General features: G+C 37.1%; 1 protein-coding gene across 3 annotated transcripts in view; it reads right to left on the bottom strand.

Moving 5' to 3' along the window:
• Ccser1 (coiled-coil serine rich protein 1) overlaps positions 1-15,953 on the bottom strand; it is a 1,057,181-nt gene that overhangs the window by 202,330 nt on the left and 838,898 nt on the right. The gene's annotated exons all lie outside the window — the stretch shown is intronic.

Here is a 15,953-nt window from a genome sequence, read left to right as displayed (position 1 = left end):
AGAGACCCACAGCCAGACCATGTGCAAAAAGAGAGACCTAGGAACACTTGGACCTAAACAGGATAGCTCTACAAAATACCAACTACCTCCCCTGAGGACTCAGAGATGCTCACAGAAGCAGAAACAGAGAGACTGTAATAATCAGAAGGCCAGAAGACAGCAAGAAAAATAGGCCCTTAACATTATATCAACACATACAAACTCACAGCGACTGAGACAGCATACACAGCGCTTGAACAGGTCTGCACCAGGTGGGGTCTCAGAGTTGAAAGGAGTAGACACATGTCCCCAACACTAACCCAGAATTTATCTCCAATTAATATCCACTTGCAAATGAAAATTTAATTTCCCCAAGGGAGTTTCATAGGGGGAAACAAACTACTCTTGAGGGTAGGCTACGTGCCCAGCAGCAGATGGCCAACAGAAAATGAACTCAGTGCCATCTTTGGAGGTTCTTTATCTCACAGTGTCATGTTGGGCTTTTGTTTTAAAAAAAAAAGAAATTATGTATCCTATACTTTTCATTATTATTTTATTACATATTTCTCTCTCTTATACCACATAGGACATTTGCATATATATTATGGCTTTCAGTTTAGTGTTTTTTCTCAATATATGTTTTTATTAAATTAGAAACGTGAAAATTTCACATGTCAGTCCCAGCTCCCTCTCCCACCCCTCCTCTCTTGTCCCTCCACCAGCCCTCCAATCCTCACATCATTCCCCAGGGAGGGTGAGGCCCTCCTTGGGGGGGAAATCTCTAAAGTCTGTCATTTCATACTGGGGAAGACCTAGGCCCTTCCCCAAGTGTCCAGGCTAAAAGAGCATCCCTCTATTTGGAATGGGCTCCCAAAGAGCATTCATAAACCATGGTAAACACTGATCTACTACCCAAGGCCACAGTGATTTCTATGGCCTCCTCCCTGGAACTTTAGTGTTTTTATTGGAATCCTGGGTGTGTGGGCAAGCAGGTCTCTGTTGCTAGAGCCTTCTCTTGGCCTGTTTTCCTTCTGTTTATCTATTTCCGAAGTTTTAGTTTTTTGTTTCATCATATTATTTTATTTTGTTTACCACTATTCCTTAGAATCTTGTTTATATTATAATGAGAAACAGAAGGGGGTGGAATACAGATGGTAAGGGAATTGGGAAAGAAGAACTGAAATGAATAGAGAGAAGGAAAACTATAATCAGTATATATTATATGAATAAACAATCCATTTTCAATAAAAGGAAGAAAGAGATGTGTGGGGAGAGGAGGGAGACAGTAAATATGGGCTTAGATGCCTTTTCTTCCCTTGGAATATTGAGAAGATGAAACAATGTTGGAAATCATGTGACATCAGCCATTACCAAATCTGGTCATCTTATCTCCTGTACCTGAACAATGATAACATGATTTGACATGCCAACATGGATGGTAGACATCTCAGGTCTCTCTCCCTTCCACCATTAATGATTTAAAGGGTTGCAAGCAATTTATCTCTGCTGAGAAGTAGACTCAGTTGTCTCCAAGGATGAGAGCTAAAAATTGCACAATATCAAGTGTTCAGTCATAAAAGCATCTACATAGAAGAAGCACAAAGTTCACTAAGCTAGATGTATTTATATTTGCACACAACAAAATAATTTAAAAATATAGGTCATAAATCTGAGAGGGAGTGGAAAAGCATGGGCAGGGTGTGGTGGGAGAAGAGGGGGGTGGGGGTGATATCATTATATCTTAATTAAAGCAAGTAAGCAAGAGAAGAAAGTAGAAGAGAAAAGAAAAAGCTAAATAGAAAAAGGAAAAATAGATACTTCACATACTCTGGATAATATCCAAAGTTTTCATTTTTCTATTTTAAAGCTTTTCACCTGAAAATCCAAAATACTATAGAGAATCCAATTTCAAATACTAAGCCTTCACTACCCTGGAAATTTGACAGAGTGGATATTTTAACATCCCTTGAATAAGCTTTCTGCTTTCTAAATAAGATCTTTTCTAGATTATAGGTTGGAGTGAAAGTATAAGTTTTAACATTGCAAAGACAAAAGAAAGGAAATTGTAAAATTTCTCATTTTTGCAGCGATTTTTTGGTTTTCTGCTTAGAAAATCGAGGACTATATACCGATTGAGAGATACTTGCAGTGGCTACTTTAGTTGATCATGTGACTGCTGCTTATCTACACCAACACATTGCTACCATGAAATTGAGATATTTAATTTTAAAAGGACGCTTTAAAACATATTATTTTTCTTATTTTATTGATTAACTCCATAACATTTTTTAAAGAAAAAAACATGTCTGTTCGGGGCTTTTGTGTTTGTCTAAACAGTGATCTTAAAAAAAACTTTTATTTATTCTTTGGGAATTTCACATCATGCACCACAACCCCACTCATTTCCCATTCCCTCCACATCTGTTCATGATTGCAATCCCTCCTAAAGAGAAAAGAAAAAAATAAAGGCAAACACTGCTCTGCTCCTCTGTCCTTCTTGACCCTCTGTCACCTCTTCATTTGTCTTAATGGCATCAGGACCTTTGGTGACTCACTCAGTATACACTTTAGTCCAAACAGCTGTACTTGCAATTGTTCATTTTAATGAGTCCATGGTCTGGTTCAAGCCTCTGGCTTCTAGTACACTATCAATACTGGACCCTCACTAAAACTCCCCTCAGATATTCTGCTGTTTCCCGAGACATGGAGGAGATCCTGCATAGTAAATTACAGATAACTAACTACATATTTAATTTATAAATAATTCACATAAAATTGTATTTACACTTCAACAATGCAGTATGTTAATTTTTGCCTTGTAAAAATATTCAAGGCACAAATAAACTTGCAAATATATTACTTATAATTTTCTACTCTTGTCAGGTGTTGGTTACAAAGTGACTCTATTTGATTCTGCAGTTTATCAAATACTAAAAATCAAATGAAATTCTAGTGGCAATTTTAAAGGGTGATGTTTCTCTGATTTCTTTCTCAGCCATTTTATCATCTGTATATAGTAGGGATACTTCTTGAGTTGATCTGGTATCCTGCCACTTTGCAGAAAGCGTTTATCAGCTGTAGGAGTTCCCTGGTAGAGTTTTTTGGATCACTTATGTAAACTATCATATCATCTGCAAATAGTGAAAGTTTGACCTCTTCCTTTCCAAATTGAAAAAGTATGGAGAGAGTGGACAACCTTGTATTGTTCCTGATTTTAGCAGAATTGTGTTGAGTTTCTGTTTATTTAGTTTGATGTTGGCTGTTGGTTTGCTGTATATAGCTTTTATTATGCTTATGTATGTCCCTGTTATCCCAGATCTCTCCAAGACCTTTATAATGAAGGGGTGCTGGATTTTGTCAAAGGTTTTTCTGCATCTAGTGAGATGATAATGTGATTTTTGTTTCTCAGCTTGTTTATATGGTGGATTACATTGATGGATTTTCGTATGTTGAACCATCCCTGCATCCCTGAGATGAAAACTGCTTGATCATGGTGAAGATTGTTTTGATGTGTTCTTGGATCCAATTTGCCAGTATATTATTGAGTATTTTCGCATCAATGTTCATGAGGGATATTGGTTTGAATTTCTCTTTCTTAGTTGTATCTTTGTGTGGCTTGGGAATCAAGGTTATTGAAGCCTCGTAGAAAGAGTTTGGCAAAGACCCTTCTGCTTCTATTGCGTGGAATACTTTGAGAAGAATTGGTATAAGATGTTCTTTGAATTTCTGGTAGAATTCTGCACTGAGACCATCTGGACCTGGACTTTTTTTGGTTGGGAGACTTTTGATGACTGCTTCTATTTCCTTAGGGGTTATAGGTCTATTTAAATTGCTTATCTGTTCTAGACTTAATTTTGGCAAGTGATAGCTATCCAGAAAAATTGCCTAATTTCTTTAAATTTTCGAAATTTGTGGAATACCATTTTTCAAAGTATGACCTGATGATTCTTTAAATTTCCTCAGGGTCCGTTGTTATGTTCCCCTTTTTGTTTCTGATTTTGTTAATATGCATGTTTGAACTCTGCTGTTTGGTAAGTTTGGACAAAGGTTTTTCTATCTTGTTGATATTCTCAAAGAAGCAACTCTTAGTTTCATTGATTTTTTTGTCTTGTTTTCCTAGTTTTCAATTTATTGATTTCAGCCCTCAGTTTGATTATTTCCTTGCATCTACTCCTCTGGGGTGAATTTGCTTCTTTGTGTTCTAGAGCTTTCAGCTGTGCTGTTAATTGTCCAGTGTAACTATTCTCCTGTTTCTTTATGTGGGCACTTAGAGCTATGAACTTCCCTTTTAGCACTGCTTTCAAAGTGTCCCATAGGTTTGGGTATGTTGTGTCTTCATTCTCAACGAATTCTAGAAAGTCTTTAATTTATTTTTTAATTCTTCTTTGACCCAGGAATGATGCAATTGTGCATTATTCAATTTCCATGAGTTTTTAGGGTTTCTGCAATTTGTGTTGTTGAATTCTAATTTTAATGCATGGTGGTCTGATGAGACGCATGAAGTCATTCCAAATTTTTGTACCTGCTGAGGTTTGAAATGTTGCCATGTATATGGTCGATTTTTGAGATGGTTCCATGTGGTGCTGAAAAGGTATATTCTTCTTTATTTGGATGGAATGTTCTATCGATGTCTGTTAATCTCAATTGGGTCATAACTTTTATTAATCCCTTTGCTTCTTTGTTAAGTTTCTGTCTGGTATTCCTGTCTAGCAGTAAGAGTGGGGTATTGAAGTCTTTCATTATAAGTGTGTGGGGCTTTATATGTGACTTGAGTTTTATTAATGTTTCTTTTACAAATGTGGATGCCTTTGTACTTGGGGCATAGATGTTCTGAATTGAGACTTCATCCTGGTGGATTTCTCCTGAGATGAGTATGTAATGACCTCTTTCATCTCTTTTGATTGAATTTATTTTAAAGTCTAAATTGTTAGATATTTAGGATTGCTACTCCTGCTTGTTTCTTGGGTCCATTTGATTGGAAAATCTTATCCCAAACTTTAACTCTCAGGTAATGTCTGTCTTTGAGGCTGAGGTGTGTCTCTTGTATGCAACAGAAGGATGAGTATGTCTTCGAATTCGTTCTGTTAGCCTGTGTCTTTTTATGGGTGAGTTAAAACCATTAATATTGAGGGATATTAATGACCACTGAATGCTCATTCTACTTTGATTTGTAATGGTTGTTGGTGGTGGAATTATGTGTGGAATTCCACCCCTTATTTCTTTTGGCTGTTGGTAAGGTGGGATTATATAATGCCTATGATTTTCTGGTTGTAGTTAACTTCCTTGGCATGGAGTTTTCCTCCCAGAAGTTTCTGTAGGGCTGGGTTAGTGAATATGTATTGTTTGAATCTAGTTTTTTCATGGAATATCCTGTTTTCTCCATCTATAGTGATTGAAAGCTTTGCTGGGTGTAGTAGTCTGGGCTGGCATTCATGGTCTCTTAGTGTTGGTAGAATATCTATCCAGGATCTTCTGGCTTTCAGAGTTTACATGAAGAAATCAGGTGTAATTCTGATAGGTTTGCCTTTATATGCCTTGACCTTTTTCCTTTGCTGCTCTTAATATTCTTTCTGTAGTCTGTATATTTGGGGTCTTGATTATTATGTGGCAAGGGAACTTTATTTGTGATCCACTTCATTTGCTGTTCTGTAAGCTTCTTGTATCTTCATTGACATATCTTTCTTTAGGTTGGGGAAGTTTTCTTCTATGATTTTGTTGAATATATTTAATGCCCCTTTTGTGGTTTTCTTCATCTTCTTCTATTCCTATTATTCTTAGGTTTGGTCTTTCCATGGTGTCCCATATTTCCTGGATGTTGTGTGTTAGGAATTTGTTGGACTTGAGATTTTCTTTGGTTGATGAATCAATTTCTCCTAGTGTATCTTCAACACCTGAGATTCTCTCTTCCATCTCTTGTATTCTGTTGGTTATGCTTGTATCTGTCGTACCTGACCGTTTGCCCAGCTTTTCTGTTTACAGCCTTCCTTCAGATTGTGGTTTTTTATTGTCTCCATTTCAGTTTTCAACCTTTGCACTGTTTGAATTGTTTCCTGAAATTTTTTCCTTGTCTTTTATCCATTTGTTGTATTCTTAAATTTTTTGGTTTGCTTTTTCTTCCATTTCTTGCATTTTTTATCATTTTTTATTTTAATTTTAAATATCTTGTTTTACATGTCAATCCCAGTTCCCTCTCCCTCCCCTCCTCCCGCACTCCCCTTCCCCCCCTCCCTCCCACCCTATTGCCAAATCCTTCCACATAGGGGATATCTAGAGTCTGTCATTTTACTCTTGGTAGGGTCAAGGCACTCCCCTAAGAGTCCAGGCTGAGAGAGCATCTCTCTTTGTGCTATAGGCACATGAAGACAGTTTGTATACCAGGGATAGACACTGATCCACAGCTCAGGGCCCCATAGGTTGTCCAGGCCTTCTCACTGACACTCACATTTGGGGGGTCCAGATCAGGCCCATGCTGGCCTCCCCACTGTCGGTCTGGGGTCCAAGAGCACTCCCCTGTTCAGATCAGCTGTCTCTGCTGGTTTTGCCAGCCCATTCTTTGCCAATTTGCTCATCACTCCTCTCTCTCTGTCACTGGGTTCCTTGGGTTCAGTTCAGTGCTTAGTTGTGTGTTTGCCTCTGCTTCCATTAGTCACAGGATGAAGGCTCCCGGATGGTTATAGACATCAAGTTCATTATCAGGAATGGGCATTCGAGGTGGTCCCTCCACTATTGCTTAGCTTGCCAATTGATGTTATACCTTTAGATCACTCGAGGTCACTCTGGTGCCTGATCTGTCTTGGATCCTATGATTCCCTCTTCCCCCTATCCTACCCCCAACCCCTCAACTTCCTGTCCCCCCATGACCAACTCCCTTCCTCTTTACCCCCTCTATTCTTCCCAGGTCCTACTCCCCCCCACCCCTCGCCGTGTTCCCCATCAGAGGATCTTGTCTCCATCCTCTTCTCTTGGGTACTATGCATATATGCATATCTTTTAGGTTCTTTCCTGTTTCCCAGACTCTCTATCTGTGGAAGTGCAGACTGGCACTATCCTGATCCATATCTAGAATCCATATATGAGTGAGTACATACCATGTTTGTCTTTTTGCGACTGGGTTACCTCACTCAGGATGGTTTCTTCCAGTGCTATCCATTTCCCTGCGAATTTCAAGATTCCATTGTTTTTTCTGCTGAGTAATACTCCATTGTGTAAATGTACCACATTTTCTCTATCCACTCTTCAGTTGAGGGGCATCTAGGTTGCTTCCAGGTTCTGGCTATTACAAACAATGCTGCTATGAACATAGTGGAGCAGATGCCCTTGTTGTATGAACCTGCCTCATTTGGATAAATGCCTAAGAGTGGAATTGCTGGGTCTAGTGGTAGATTAATTCCCATTTTCCTGAGGAATCTCCATACTGATCTCCAAAGAGGCTGTATGAGTCGGCATTCCCACCAGCAGTGGAGGAGTGTTCCTCTCTCTCCACATCCTCTCCAGCATAAATTGTCTTCGGTGTTTTTGATTCTAGCCATTCTGACAGGAGTAAGATGGTATCTCAGAGTTGTTTTGATTTGCATTTCCCTGATGGCTAAGGATGTTGAGCACTTTCTTAAGTGTCTCTTGGCCATTTTCGCCTCCTCTACTGACAATTCTCTATTTAGCTCTGTACCCCACCTTTCAAGTGGATCCTTTGGTGTTTTGGAGACTTGTTTCTTGAGTTCTTTGTAAATTTTGGAGATTAGCCCTCTGTCAGATGTAGGGTTAGTGAATATCTTTTCCCATTCTGTGGCCTGCCTTTTTGTCTTTTTGACTGTGTCCTTTGCCTTACAGAAGCTTTTTAGTTTCAGAAGGTCCCATTTGTTAATTGTCGATCTCAGTGCCTGTGCCACTGGTGTTATGTTTAGGAAGTGGTCTCCTGTACCAACTCGTTGAAGAGTATCTCCCACTTTCTCTTCTAAAAGTTTCAGTGTGGCTGGATGTATGTTGAGATCTTTGATCCATTTGGACTTAAGTTTTGTACAAGGCGATAAACATGGATCTATCTGCAGTCTTCTGCATACCAGTACCCAGTTATGCCAGCACCATTTGTTGAAGATGCTTTCTTTTTTCCACTGTACAGTTTTAGCTTCTTTGTCAAAAATCAGGTGTTCATAGGTTTGTGGGTTAAAATTAGGGCTTTCGATTTGGTTCCATTGGTCTACCTGCCTATTTTTGTGCCAATACCAAGCTGTTTTCAGGACTATAGCTCTATAATAGAGCTTGAAGTCAGGTATGGTGATGCCTCCTGAAGTTCCTTTATTGTATAGGGATGTTTTGGCTATCCTGGGCCTTTTGTTTTTCCATATAAAGTTGATTAATGTTCTTTCCAGGTCCTTGAAGAATTGTGATGGAATTTTGATAGGGACTGCATTGAATCTATAGACTGCTTTTGGCAAGATTGCCATTTTTATTATGTTGATCCTACCAATCCAAGAGCATGGGAGATCTTTCCATTTTCTGGTATCTTCTTTGATTTCTTTCTTCAAAGACACAAAGTTCTTGATATACAGGTCTTTCACTTCCTTGGTTAACATTATCCCCAGATATTTGATGCTGTTTTTGGCTATTGTAAAAGGTGATGTTTCTCTGATTTCTTTCTCAGTCACTTCATCCTCTGTATATAATAGGGCCACTGATTTTTTTGAGTTTACCTTGTATCCTGCCACATTGCTGAAGGTGTTTATCAGCTCTAGGAGTTCCCTTGCGGAGTTTTTTGGATCACTTATGTAAACTATCATATCATCTGCAAATAATGAAAGTTTGACTTCTTCTTTACCTATTTGTATCCCCTTTATCTCCTTTTGTTGTCTTATTGCTGTAGCTAGAACTTCAAGTACAATATTGAAGAGATATGGAGAGAGTGGACAGCCTTGTCTTGTCCCTGATTTTAGAGGAATTGCTTTGAGTTTCTCTCCATTTAGTTTGATGTTAGCTGTTGGTTTACTGTATATTGCTTTTATTATATTCAGGTACGTTCCTGTTATCCCTGATCTCTCTAGGACCTTTATCATGAAGGGGTGCTGGATTTTGTCAAAGGCTTTTTCAGCATCTAGTGAGATGATCATGTGGTTTTTCTTTCGCAGATTGTTAATATGGTGGATTACATTGATAGATTTTCTAATGTTGAACCATCCCTGCATTCCTGGAATGAAGCCTACTTGATCATGGTGGATGATTTTTCTGATGTGTTCTTGAATCCGGTTTGCAAGTATTTTATTGAGTATTTTTGCATCAATGTTCATGAGGGAAATCGGTCTATAGTTCTCTTTCTTAGTTGTGTCTTTGTGTGGCTTGGGTATCAAGGTAATTGTAGCCTCATAGAAAGAGTTTGGCAGTGAGCCTCCTGCTTCTATTGTGTGGAATACTTTGACGAGTATTGGAATGAGCTCTTCTTTGAATTTCTGGTAGAATTCTGCACTGAAGCCATCTGGGCCTGGGCTTTTTTTGTTTGGGAGACTTTTGATGACTGCTTCTATTTCATTAGGGGTTATAGGTCTGTTTAGATTATTTATCTGTTCTTGATTTAGTTTTGGCAAGTGATATCTATCCAGGAAATTGTCCATTTCCTTTAAATTTTCAAATTTTGTGGAGTACAGATTTTCAAAGTATGCCCTGATGATTCTCTTGATTTCCTCAGAGTCCGTTGTTATGTCCCCTTTTTCATCCCTGATTTTGTTAATTAGCATGTTCTCTCTCTGTCTTTTGGTTAGTTTGGACAGAGGTTTGTCTATTTTGTTGATTTTCTCAAAGAACCAACTCTTTGTTTCATTGATTCTTCTCAGTGTTTTCCTGGTTTCTACTTGATTGATTTCAGCCCTCAATTGGATTATTTCCTGGCGTCTGCTCCTCCTGGGGAGTTTGCTTCTTTTTGTTCTAGAACATTCAGCTGTGCTATTAATTCTCTAGTATGACTGTTCTCCAGTTTTTTCATGTGGGCACTTAGTGCTATAAACTTTCCTCTCAGCACTGCTTTCAAAGTGTCCCATAAGTTTGTGTATGTTGTGTCTTCATTTTCATTGAAATCGAGGAAGTCTTTAATTTCTTTTTTTATTTGTTCCTTTACCCAGGGATGGTGCAATTGTGCATTGTTCAATCTCCATGAGTTTGTAGGGTTTCTGCGATTTGTGTTATTGTTGAATTCTAATGTTAATGCATGGTGGTCTGATAAGATGCAGGGAGTTATTCCAATTTTTTTGTATCTGTGGAGATTTGCTATGTTTCCTATTATGTGGTCAATTTTAGAGAAGGTTCCATGTGGTGCCGAGAAGAAGGTATATCCCTTTGTATTTGGATGGAATGTTCTATAGATGTCTGTTAAACCCAGTTGGGTCATAACTTCTTGCATTTTTGGTATGTTTATTCTTGACGGATTTTCCTATATCCTGTTTAGGGCCTCTATGATTTTCATGAAGTTGATTTTAAGTTCATTTTCTTCTGCTTCATTTGCAATGAAATGTTGGAGTATTCCTGGTGTGGAGTCTCTAGAATCTAGCGGTGTCATATTTGTTTTTCTGTTGCTGAGTGTGTTTTTCTATTGTCTCCTTCCCATCTCTTCTCCTAGTTGATGCAGAAAGAGCCCCTTACTGGTCTGATTGTTAGGTGACCAGAGTTCCCTTTCAGGGTACAAGCAAGTCCAATACTCTGTTAGTTATCCTCTTCCTGGTCCTAGTCCTTGTCCTGTGGGTGGAGAAGAAGACCAGGAATCTGTAGCGTGGATGCATAGGCTCCCACTGGAAGGCAGGCCTGGATACAGGGCCTGGTTTACCTGGTCCCACTGGTGGAAGAGAAGACCAGGAATCAGGGGTGAGTGGCAACCGCTGGTAGGGGAGGCTCTGTAGCAGTCCCCAGGCACTGGAAGGCAGGCCTAGATACCTTAAGTCATCTTCTTATGATAGTATTCATTATTCAAAAATTAGAATCAAAGAACGGAAAATACTTGTAAAGTTAGAAGAATTAAAATTTTAAATATGGCTCTACCATATCACACTGCAGGTCACTGTGTCAGTCAATCAGTCCCCATAGGTTCATAAGGCATATCTCTGGTACTTTCTCTGATATTCTATGGAAAAGAGAAATATGTTATATAATTAACAAAAAATCCAAAAGTGATAAGATGGCATCTTTGATTTCAGTTGGCCCTAATTCTGTGGCCTTAACGGTTACACAAATGGAAAAAAGGAAGTGCCAATAGATATGGTCCTGAAAAACCAACATATTGTTTAGGCAAGTAGATGTTCCACTCCACAGAAAATCTAGAATCACTATGAACCACAAGAAACTGGAGCACAGAGCATGGTATGATTCCCCTTTCAAATCCAGATGGAGCAACCTTGACACAATTACAACCCAAGATGAGCATAGGGTGTTATGTTGGCTGTGGTGATTAATCCAGGCATAAATCAGAGTCATAATTCTCATTTTCTAAATGAGCTATAATGTAAAGAAAATTACAGACTATAACTTACTAATTCCCTAGTACGAGTTCCCTACAAAGCACAGCTAAAATATATTCTCCTCAGAAAGGGATACAATCAAACTAGGCCTTCTAAATGTTTGACAGTTATCTGAACTTATCTGCTGTGGCAGGGAGTCCTGGCAGTAGCACCAGGACTTGTCCCAGGAACATGTCGTTTTGGAGCCCATTCCCTATGGTGGGATAACATGCTCAGCCTTGATACAGGGAGGAGGGGCATAGTCATACCTCAATTTGTGGACTCCCCAAGGAAGGCCTTACCCTCTTTGAGGAGTAGAAGGAAGAGAGGAAGATATGAGGGAGGGCAGGAGAATGTAGGTAGGGAGAACTGGGATTGGTATATATAATTAAAATATAATTTTTGAATAAAAAGAACATAAAAATAATTGTGCAAATTTATAAAACTCCAATCTGTTAAAAGGTAATTTTCATTTATGTTTATCACATTCTGATGATTTAGAAGCAATTGTGATAAGAAATTTCAAAGGAATGAAGTGAATATTAGTAGAGGATGTGTGGATGTGTGCATCCCTTGTCAATATTTTATTACATCAGGTAGTCAGATAGGCACTATATAGTCATCTGAGTGGTGGCTTGATTCTTCTCTCACACTATTACACATACTGAATTCTAAATATATCATAGAATAGACAGATTTAAAAGGTATGGGAAGGATAATTCTGAATTCGTTCAAATTTTAATATTTCAAAACAAAAGTTTTACATATTTTACTATTATTTTAAATGTTTTGTGTCTTTTTGCTAGATAATTCCATAGAATGAATAAGCACACACACTGCTTAATAGAGATAAAACAATTTCCAAAAATCTGCCTGTGTTTTACCCTCTGATAATTTAACAATATCTTTAAAAACACTTTTTTGAAAGAGAGAGGCAAAGAAGACCACTACACAGCATGCATTGAAGAAGCTTTGGTGATCAAGATTTTTGTCACAAAAAAATCTAAATTTCTATCTATATTAATTTATAAGACATTTTTCTTTGTAAACGGTGATACAAAAATCAAGATCCATTAGGTGTAAACCCTCTAATTTCCAGTGCTACTTGACATTTCTGGGATAAAATGAAGCTCTAGGAAAAGACTCTTGACCTAAAACCAAATATTTCATTTAATCTGTTGAAATAAAAACTTAATAAGACTATGGCAACAAGACCCCAGGCTCTCTGCACAACAATCACTGTTTTTCTAAAATGTCTTCTTATTTTTAGATCTTATACATGCCTAACAGAGTAAGGAGCTGGGTTATATTTATGTATGCCCACCATGCTCCAAATAATGCAGCAAGGACATGAGGAGCAGTACTGTATAAGAAAAGCCCAATGAATAAGAATGGAGGCAACTCTTGGGGAATCAGATCTTTAAGCAATTTTAGTTTACCACAATTTTCTTTTAGTGTTTTCATGTACAGATTAAGAATTAATCTTTTAGATAAGTCTGCCTGCAAAGCTAAACAGAGAAATCCTGCCATAAAAAAGAATGACTCTTTTGTATGAAAAGATACATATTTAAGTGAGTTTAATGGGGAAATTTATAATATTGAATGTATAGTTATTTTTTATTTGAATTGTCATTGCTAAGAGTAAATCCTTAAGGACCAGCTCTTACATTCTTTCTGTCGACAAATACATGAAAAACAGATCTTAGGTGACCATGAAAATAATACAAAAATGATCATGTGATCATCTAAGTGTTTACTACATGGGAAATTATACCAAGCACAAGGATCAACAGTTCAACTAAATACGGGGTTGCGTGTGTGGAATGAGTGAACTGTCAACCCAAATTTCTTTTAGTGTGTCAAAATGACTATTGAACTCTACTTTTCTTTGATATTTTCTTTCCTTTAGATATTATATTATGCTGATACAGTTATACACTTGGGATTTACCAAGCACATTATACTTTCTAAGTTTAACAGATTTACGAACATGTATATACTGAGGTCAATTTGTAATGATTTTCTCAAAGTTGTAACTATAAATGATATCACTTGGATGATATTTCATTGCATATTTATACAGCACAGACAATACTTCATTACATGTTTATGAAACTTCAATTTTAAGAACAGGACAAAGCACAGAACAACATACTAGGAATAGTAAATTGGTCAAGGGTTCCAAGAGAACAGGTTAAAGATTGGAATTGACAGATAAAATATCCAACTTCACATAGAAGTGTATGAATATGAAGAGGGTTTTATTAGAATCAGATGGTCACTTAAAGATTGATATTTTATTTAATTGGTATTTTAGATTATCAAAATCATAGTGCTTACTAATATTGGCATGTAATTTTTATTACTCAAATTACATATCTCTTCCTTTAGGTAAAATACCAACTTAATATAATCTCTCTCTCTCTCTCTCTCTCTCTCTCTCTCTCATACACACACACACACACACACATACACAAAAAGAGATTTTCTAGACTTATAAACAGTTAAATACATTGTACCTTTTATTTAAGAAATGGAATCAATAAAATAAATTTTATGTATGCTGTGCATTCATATCTGTTCACCTTTAATTCTTTAGCATGAACACTAGTTCTTCAAGTATTCACTTCACTTTTACGAATGAACTATAATCTGGTATCAGGTAGTTTGAGTGACTTAATACAATAAGGAAAATATTTTCTGGACACAAGAAGGCAGTTACATATATGAATTCACATAAGCTGTGACATCATTCACAAGATCTGTGCATGCTCAAGCCAGAGAAAATCTCACCTTGGAGTGTGGGAGTGGGCAGAGAGTCCCACCCCTAGCCAAGAAAATACTGATGGAAGGGAATGAATCAGTTTTCTTTAACAATGTATTTGCTGCTTGCTATGTCTACCTATCTTCATAGTATGATCCCCCACAAAAAGTGTGTGGGCTGCACAAATAGAATTTGACAGGTGAGACAGATAGATAGATAGATAGATACATACATACATACATACATACATACATACATGCATACATGCATATATACATAAGATAGATGATAGATACATATGTAGATAGATAGATGATAGATAGATAGATAGATAGATAGATAGATAGATAGATAGATAGATAGATAGATAGATGCACAGACACAGAGACAGGGAGAGAAGAGTTGGGTGGGTAAAAAGGTAAGTTGTGAGTCTGGGAGGAGTCAAGGGAAGAAGATGAATATGAAAAAAATAAATGATAAGAAATTCTCAAATAACATAATTTTAAAAAATAAAGAAAAAATGATGCATGTTCCCTATCACTTGCCATGAGATTCCCTGTGTCACACCAGGACTATGACAAAAAGAGGGCCATCACCAAACGTGAGCACTTGAATTTCCATAACTCTGAGATACACATTCTTATTTTTTTCACAGTGTTACCTGCTTCTAGTATTTCACTGTAATAATATGAATGCACATTTTCAATAATCACATAAATAACTATTTTAATAAAAACATATTTTAATACTGTTTTTAAATAATAAAATTTATTAAAACAAATAATCACATTAATACTTATTGTGAATTATTGTATGATATTATATGACTCAAAACAAAGAAACTGGCAATTTCCTACCCCTAAAGAAAATATTTCTACTGTGCCAGCCACTCTGGACCAGCCTCCAAACCAAGGAGAGAAATCAAGCAACAACTCGCTGTAGCTGCTGGGTTCTGGGACATCTGCTCTTGTTTGTATCCTTAGCTAACCCTTCTAGGAGCTCTGCCAAGTTCACTCTGGCCTCATCTCTTGGTGTAGGTAAAAGAAGAAAACATTTCACAAAATTCTGGAAGATTAGCCACACTGAGCTGTGACTGTGGGAGGCATTATTTACTATTCTTTTTCTCCTCTGTTACATTGCCCATATCATGTCTTTTGTCTGGCATGGATACCTAGAAACACTTTTTACCTGGGACTTCAGTGGCCATAGGGTCTGGGTAGACAATTCTCACTATCATACCTGTCCTCCATTACTATTTCCTCATTCTCACCTCTCAAGACTCATGGTTAATAAGGATAGATTGGAACCAACAGGCTAGAATTACACCACTGACCACCACATACTGCTGTTTTATATTCCTCTCCTAGGAATATTTGAAACTTTTGCAATTCTTAAAATCAGAACAATTTATAATTTTTATCACATGTCTTCAATATATTACCTACATTTGAACAATCACTTGTATGTTATTAATGATGATGAATGTTGTGTTTAGTGTTATTAAACATAGAAAACATCAATTTGGGGTCCTTAAATGTTTATTAATACTATGGAAAATAAAATAATTATGTAATAACAAGCAAACAGGAAAATATCTTTGATTTCTTAATAAGATGAAAATTTTAATTACAAGAATTTCTGAAATTCTAAGATGGTCTTCTGTTGTTATATGACTTACTCAACTAACTAAGCATTTTAAAGAAAAAAAAGTGAAAACAAGAACATGAAATAGTTTCATCATG

This window comes from Mesocricetus auratus, unplaced genomic scaffold, assembly GCF_017639785.1.
Source record: "Mesocricetus auratus isolate SY011 unplaced genomic scaffold, BCM_Maur_2.0 Super-Scaffold_100676, whole genome shotgun sequence".
NCBI classification, from domain to species: Eukaryota; Metazoa; Chordata; class Mammalia; order Rodentia; family Cricetidae; genus Mesocricetus; species Mesocricetus auratus.
The sequence above is the reverse complement of the archived record's forward strand: the minus strand, read 5'-3'. Positions and strand labels throughout refer to the sequence as shown.